Below are 7,889 nucleotides of genomic sequence, written 5' to 3'. Positions count from 1 at the left end.
CCACTCTTCAAGGCATTTAAGAGGGTTTAAAGTTCTCAAAATTAAATTTAAACCTTTCATCACACCCTCCAAAAATGGAAACTTTAATATCTTGAAAACTAGATGTGATACATAATGACTATCTTTGTAATTTTTGATGTAAAACTTGTTTTAATATTAGTACAAAGCTCCGGAGCTCTGCTGTGTAGTACTTAGCAAAAAATATATAATTTTTTAAATTATGTAAAAAATATATTTTAATATTTAAATCAGCAATAAATAAAATTCAACCTAACCTTAATACTAAACCAAAATAAACCCTACTTGATTAAATCATATTGAACCCCAATACAAATTTAATGTTGACTTTAAACCAAATTGTATCCTAAATTGAATTTACTCGTAATCCTATAACAAATCAAACCCAAACCCTATTCCAAATTCAACCCAAAACTTTAATAACAAAATTGAACCCTAACCCTAACACTCATCTCTCTAGACCTCTTTCCATCTTCTTCTCCTTCTTCTCTCTCTCTCTCTCTCTCTCTCACATTTACTCCATTTCTTTTGCTTTCTCTTTCATGCACTCCATCTCTCCTCGATCTCTCTACCTCTCTCTATTTCCTCATTCATCTCCCTATCTCTTTTTCTATCCTTCTCATCTCTCCATATTTCCCTCTATCTATATCTCTTCCTCCCCCCCCCCTCTCTCTCTCATCTCTTCCTCCCTTGCTCACTCACTATCCCTACTATCTATCTATTTCTCTACCCCCCCTCTCTCTCTCTCTCTCTCTCTCTCTCCCCCTATTTTTCTTCCTTTCTCCATCTCAATTTTTATATCTCTACTTCTCCCTCTATATATATCATCCGCTATATCTCTCCCTCTCTCTCTCTCTCTCTCTCTCTCTCTCTCTCTCTCCCCCTATTTTTCTTCCTTTCTCCATCTCAATTTTTATATCTCTACTTCTCCCTCTATATATATCATCCGCTATATCTCTCCCTTTCTATCTTGATCTTTATCTCCACCTCTACCCCTCTATCTTTTTATCTATTTATCTCTCTTCATCTTCACCCCTCCCTTTCTCTAGATTTCAACATCCATATCAGTTTGTCTCTCTGTGCGCATATCAATGCATCTCTCTTCTCCCCCTCTTAAACATAACATGAGCCTATTGATAATGGAGCCTGATAATCTTTTGATTCATAAATTTTGTTGTAGTTGTGTTTAGATACCTTCAAGTGGATGTATAATTGATTTGAAGCAGTCACTTCTTCATCGATACCCTTGTTGCACAAACAATACCATTTTCTAAATGGTCTACTAATTGAGCTCATGTACCACACAAATGTATGCAAGAAATAAACAACATTTTTTTCATAATTAACATTCCAACCCTCCTCTTTGGTGTACCCATTATATACCAAGATGCAATCGCTAGTAATCATATTTAAATAATATTGCACCTATCCATTAATTTTACAAATAATATTTTTAATATTAAATTATTATAAACCCTAAACGCATTTTTATAATCAATGGAATGAGCGTTGCAAAGAAAAAGAAAACGAAAACGAAAACGAAAACGTCACCAAACCCTAAATAACAAGACCTAACCCTAAAATGAGAATTTTGAATTACGCTCGACACCGTCCACAAACCATTCAAACTCTAATCAGCAACCTGTTTTTGCTTTGCCCTTCTTTTGTTTTCTTTTTTCTGTGTAGACCAGAGCAGCAGTGGCCATGGAAGAATGGGCCTGCAGAACTGGCGTTGAGGGCGGCATTTTTGAGTGTGTTTGTTTTTTTAAAAGATTTTTTAGTGAATGAGGATCAGGGCGGTTGGAACGGCATGGTTGAACTCTACCCGATGCGATCGCAGATCATAAAGCTCAAAATATCACATGCCATTGTGGTGAGCTTCTGAGAGGCCAGAGCGACCTCGTTCACCTGCGCCGCCTTTTGTCACGGCACAAGCCGCTTTCTTGGTTTCTGTCTTCCACAGATTAACAAGTGGCTCTTCCAGTTTAGGGATCTGCTTCCGGTAGGATTAAAAACGTAATTTTATTAAAAATTAGTTACTAAGGTTTATCATTTATTCAATTTGCATCGCGTGATTTAAGAGGTTTCCACTGTAGGTGTGTAACCGAATCAAAATGGTACAAAAAATGAGGAAATTACACAGGTGTGTATCTGAGAAGGAAAGGAAGTATCTATAAATTACGAAGTTTCCAAGAAATTTTCCTTTTTTTGGTCGTTTTTTTAACAAAATTGGATAACAGGACTCTATTTTTCCTTCCAGAGAAGGAATAAAAATTGTGGGATGTATATTTGAAAAAATTGGTAGCGTGCATTGGGTCGTTGCACGGCTTTCATCATAGGGTATCTAAGCTCAAAAATGTCCAAAAGGGTCAAGAAGCGGCTACGATCGATTAGTAATAAATGAAGATACGGAAGAATTCGAAGCAGCTTTTTAATACATCTTTGAGGGATCATTAAGCTGTGCAGCACAATTATAATCGATAAAAAAATTTCAGACGGAATTTTTTTCGGGATTCCAACTGGGTGGCACAACTTATCGATCCTTCAATAATGTATTGAAGAGCTGTTTCAATTTTTTTTTTCAATTGGATGCCTTTTCAAAACCAATATACGAGATGCTGAGGGTTACTATTTTTTGCTGGAGCTCCGTACATTCAGTTATGTTCTCGGACATTTGGGATTAGATACCCTACTATGGAAAGCCTTGTGAGACCATTAGCGCTCTCAATTTATATCGTAAGCATTCAGTTATGTTCTCGGACATTTGGGATTAGATACCCTACTATGGAAAGCCTTGTGAGACCATTAGCGCTCTCAATTTATATCGTAAGTGTAATATGCTTCACACATACTCAAGCTAGAAGAGCCATACCAGCCCAAATGGCGTTAGATGTTAGATGTCTTATGGCAGTCCTGAAAGATCTATACAAGGAATTATAGACCCTAGATATAAGTAGCACGCTGAATACCCTTCAATAGTAAGCGAGTTTAGGTAACCTGCGTCAAAGTACTGAAATGGAAGGGGCCAACCCCTGTTCCCATGCTTAAGTCAATTTTCTGGTTAAAGTGTCCCCTAAGTTTTAAATTATAGTGAAAAGGATAATCTATAGAATAGCAGTAGAAAAAATGGAGGGGCTAAAAATATTTCTCATTTTATACCCTCCAAAATTTTGTGCATAAATTTTCTAATAATAATAGTATTAAAATAATTTATTATTCATATTTTCACGGAGTGCTGCGGATACTGTTCATACAGTTTGCTGATAGTTTTTTGTACAAATCCTTTGGAGGTATGTATGTCCCTTCCATTGCTGTTTGTGGATCTGCTATTTTTGAGGATTGTTTTCTTTTAACTTTCTGAATATCTTAAAAGCAAATTTCTGTGTATTTTAGTCTTATCTGTTTTCTGAGTGATATTGGTTGGTTGCTTTGGTTTAATCTAGCTATATGCCTTATCTTCGGATTGAATATCTAGTGGAGTTATAAATTTGAAGCAGCTACGATTGATTAGACTTAAATGAAAAAAATATTTTTCAGTTATAATTGAAAAAAGATTTCCATCTGAAAAATTTAACTTATTGATTCTTAAATGATGTATTGTAGAGCTACTTCATTTTTTTTTAAATTCAGATTTTTGTCAAAATTAGTAATATAAGATGCGAGGGTATTGATGGAAAGCCCTTTGAGACCATAAGCGCTCTCAATATGTATTTTGAAAGTATAGATATGCTTTATGTTATTCAAGCTAGAAGGGGTACCCCAGACCAAATGGCCTTAGATTCTAGAAATCTTATCCTAGTCCTGAAAGATCTATGCAGGGGATTATAGCCTCTATATAATGAGTAGTAAGCTGAATGCCATGATTACAGCAAATGAGTTCAGTTAACCTGCGCCAAAGTACTGAAATAGAAGAGGCTGTCATATCTTGGTTTTATTTTGTTGGTGTTGCTTTCAACTAATTTTTAATCCTTTATGAGGAAACCACTGAGTATTTTAGGCCCATCCTATCAATGACCTAAGATGTTGGGCAAAGGGCTTTGGCGTGTAGGACATAAGGTTAAATTGATCTGTGGACATTTAAGGCTAAGATCGGTTTAGAACCTATAGTCTACATGCTTAGACGATTATTTCCCTGTTTGTATGTCGATTTTAATGATTGTTTCGTCAATTACACCATTTAGTTTACAAGCCTTCCATATTCTCTGTTTCTGAGGTGTTTTTTATAAGGCTAAGATAGGTTTTTGAATTTATAGTCTACTTGCTTGGACGATTATTTGCCTGTTAGTATATCGGTTAAATGATTGTAAGTAAGAAAACTAGGAGTGTTTTATCAGTTTGCACTAATCCTTACATATTGTCTGTTCCTGAGGTGTTTTCCATGTGGTCAGCCTATCTTTTCTGGTGTTAAGTTGCCGCATTCTTAGATTTCCAACAATGATTATTGTTCTTGATGGTCTGATCTAGGATTCAGCAGTTCTTTTGCAGCATACTGAAAAGTAATTTTCTTTTTCTATGGACTGAAAAGTAGTGTTTTGTCAATTTGCACCATTTAGTTTACAATCCTGAGGTGTTTTCCATGTGGTCAGCCTACCTTTTCTGGTGTTAAGTTGCTGCATTCTTAGATTTTCAACAATTATTATTCTTCTTGATGGTTTGATCAAGGATTCAGCAGTTCTTTTGCAGCATACTGAAAAGAAATTTTCTTTTTCTATGGACTTAAAAATGTACATTTCATGCTTGCTTCTGGTTTATATTGTGTTTGTTTGCATCATCCTGATGATGAGTGTGATCTGAAAGGTAATGTTGATGCAAACAAACACACAATTTAAACCAGAAGCATCCATAATTACTAATATGGATTGGGCAAAACTAATATCACTGTTTCAGAGTCCCCAATCAGTCCCCAAATCAGTAGGGAATTGTAGAGACAATGTGGGAGAATATTGTTGGAAGGAAAAAGCTCGAGTTTCAGAATCTAGAAGCACGAATACAGCTACATCAGCAGCTTTTTAGTCAATGTAATTGAAACCTGATGATATTGGATGATTACTGGTTCAGGGTTCATTTGGAAGAATTACTACTGGAAGCGCCAGGGTAATCAGTTGCTATTGCTGGGCCACGAGGATGCTCCCTCGCTTATCTGCTTCTCGCCTTTGGACAGACATCAATTCCAAGTACCGCAAATGCAAATCTAGTCATGGACGAATAACTACTTGAAGCGGCAGGGTACTAGACTGTTATCACAACCAGAGACATTTCTATTATCCCTAAAAAGTCCTTTACTTGATTATATTCCAGGATACCGAAATGCAAATCTAGTCATTGAGGTATAGTCTTCTCTAACACCCCCCACACCCACAAAATAATTGTGATAACCCCAAAGTTTCATATGAAATCAAGTAAAGTCAACAACGAGAGTAAAATGAATTACATGCTTATTTGTGTTTTTGCTTTAAGAACTTGCAGGTGCAAGCATAATGTAAGTGCCTAACCCTTCCTCTAAAGGGTGATTGTGAGCTCTTTGAATGGGGAACCTATGTGACCTGGTTGAATGCAAAGAATTAGGCTTCTCACGGGGAATTCATATTCACTGAGCACAAAGAAGGGCTTTTTAGATGCTTGAAGGCCAGTGTCGATCTCTTGGATGATTTTGGGAGGGAAAGCTTCTTAGATTTGTCATCATTTCCAGAGAACAAGAAAAACTGTGCACTGCTGGGTTTATGTTCGGAAGCTGGAGTGGCAAGATGCCTTTTTTTTTTTAATGGAACTTGCAAGCGCAAAAATCTCTATAATTGATTTTTCCAATGAGCTGATATTGTGTCTGTAATTATCAGAAGCCAAGCAACATGCCTTAATCATGTTATTGGAACTTGCAAGCGCAAAATTCCTTGAAATTTAATCAGCAGCCCAGGGTAAATTTCTTTCTATGATTTTTTTTACCATTGAGCTGATATTGTAATTATCATAAGCCAAGCAACATGCCTTTATCATGTTATTGGAACTTGCAAGCGCAAAATTTCTTGAAATATAATTAGCAGCCTCTCTGCTAAGATGTTGAATTCCACGATGTGCTGATATCCAATTTGCTTCCCAGAAGATTTAACATCAAATTATTCATTTCAAATATAACTGTGGTCAAATATACATTAGAGGCATTTGCGGACGTTGCCATTTCGTGTTCTCTTTTTCCTTAAATTTCAGAACTATCTCAAAATAATTATAGAACTGGTTACAGATGAATGTTTTGAGGAATTGTTGCATCTTCTTTGAGAAAAAGATTAGTACTTAACTCCAAATTTTGAAATTACAACGTCGGCGAGTAGAACTTTCACTTGAGTGAGTACTTTTAAATCTTTGGATGTACTTATCTTATAATTTAATTTACATCCAAAGATAACATATTTGTTGATTATTCCAATCACGTACTCACTCAAATCATAGGTAGAAAAAACATCCAAGCTAAAGACACAAGAAGTGTAAGTCAATATATTCTGGACATATTAGTGAGACATACAAATTGATAAATAAAAAGAGACATACAAATTGATAAATAGAAAACAAAATAAAAGTAAATTAAAGACCTATCTTTAGATAAACATATAAGATAAGTACATCCAAAGATAACATATTTATTGATTATTCCACTCAAGTACTCACTCAAATCAGCGGTAGAAAAAACATAAGCCAATGAATTTGTTTTCCAAGGGATTAATCCCTTGTTCTTGAGCACCACATTCATTTCCATTATACCCACACCTAGTTAGGACGTGAAAACCAGGACCATAAAGGGTAGTCCTTTCCGGAATCTGAGAAGCCACCACAAAGTTATTACTCAATGGCCTAGACAAAGTAAATTGTTTTTTAGGTTCTTTTTCTTCTTTCTTCTTTTCAACCTTAGGTTCTGTAGGGGGAATTTTGTATTACCCTACAAAAGTAGGATTGAAATCAAGGGATCCTCAATCATCTTTTGCAAGAATCTATATAGGGCATATTGTATTCTCAATTGTAGAATTAGGTTGAGAAGATTCTTCCTCAAGAACTTTAGGTCCACTTGAGGAAGCATTAGGGATTGATCTAGAATGAAATATTCTTACTAATTGGAGTGAAATATTCTTACTAATTGGAGTAGAAACTTTAGAGGAATTGTCTAAGATAGTTGGGGAAGAATTGATTGAAGAGGATTTACAACTTGATGTTTGTAAACAAGCTTGAAATCTCGTGTCAACTCTTCGGACATAACATGGATAGGAGTAGGTAAAGTAACAAGACCTACCTTAATAGGCAAGGTGATGATACCTAGTGAAGATTTAGCAACATTATCAAAGCCACATATAGTGAGAGAATCAGGCTTGATAAGAGATGTATCAACATTGATCTTATGCAACAGGTTAATGCTGCAAAGATTAAGGCTAGAACCATTGTCCACTAATGTTCGTTTTATCGCGCTATCATTTATGATAACCACAATCATTAAGGGATCATATTGTTGTTGAATTTCATTAGAAGGCAACTCATCTTGTGTAAACACAAATTGAGCCTTAGGTGATGTAATAGAGTGAATCAAGGAAGCCATATTATTGGACGTCACTGCGGGTGGGACATTCAATGTTTTCAAGGCGTCTTGTAGCATTCCATGATGAGTCAAGGAAGTTTGAAGCAAAGCCCAAAGGGATATCTTGGCAGGAGTAGCTTTAAGTTGTTCCACAAGATCATATTCCTTACCAAGGATTTGTCAAATATGGGGTGCTTGAGGAAGAATGAGTTGAGGATCAGGTAGAGGAGTCAGAACAATTGGAGGAGGATTAGGTTCACTATTGTTTCTTGTGTTATAGGTATGTGCAACTGCATTATAACTATCCTTAGTAAGTTGT

The 7,889-nt window shown here is 35.7% G+C and overlaps 1 long non-coding RNA gene across 1 annotated transcript; it reads left to right on the top strand.

The window, feature by feature from the left end:
* The first annotated feature begins 1,564 nt into the window (after nt 1–1,564).
* Nucleotides 1,565–6,080, top strand: LOC131074106 (uncharacterized). The gene is made up of 2 exons (XR_009113024.2): nt 1,565–5,345; nt 5,485–6,080. It is a non-coding gene; the product is annotated as an uncharacterized LOC131074106 (long non-coding RNA).
* The last annotated feature ends 1,809 nt before the right edge of the window (nt 6,081–7,889 follow it).

This window comes from Cryptomeria japonica, chromosome 4 (genome assembly GCF_030272615.1).
Source record: "Cryptomeria japonica chromosome 4, Sugi_1.0, whole genome shotgun sequence".
NCBI lineage: Eukaryota > Viridiplantae > Streptophyta > Pinopsida > Cupressales > Cupressaceae > Cryptomeria > Cryptomeria japonica.
This window is presented reverse-complemented; position numbering and strand designations above follow the sequence as displayed.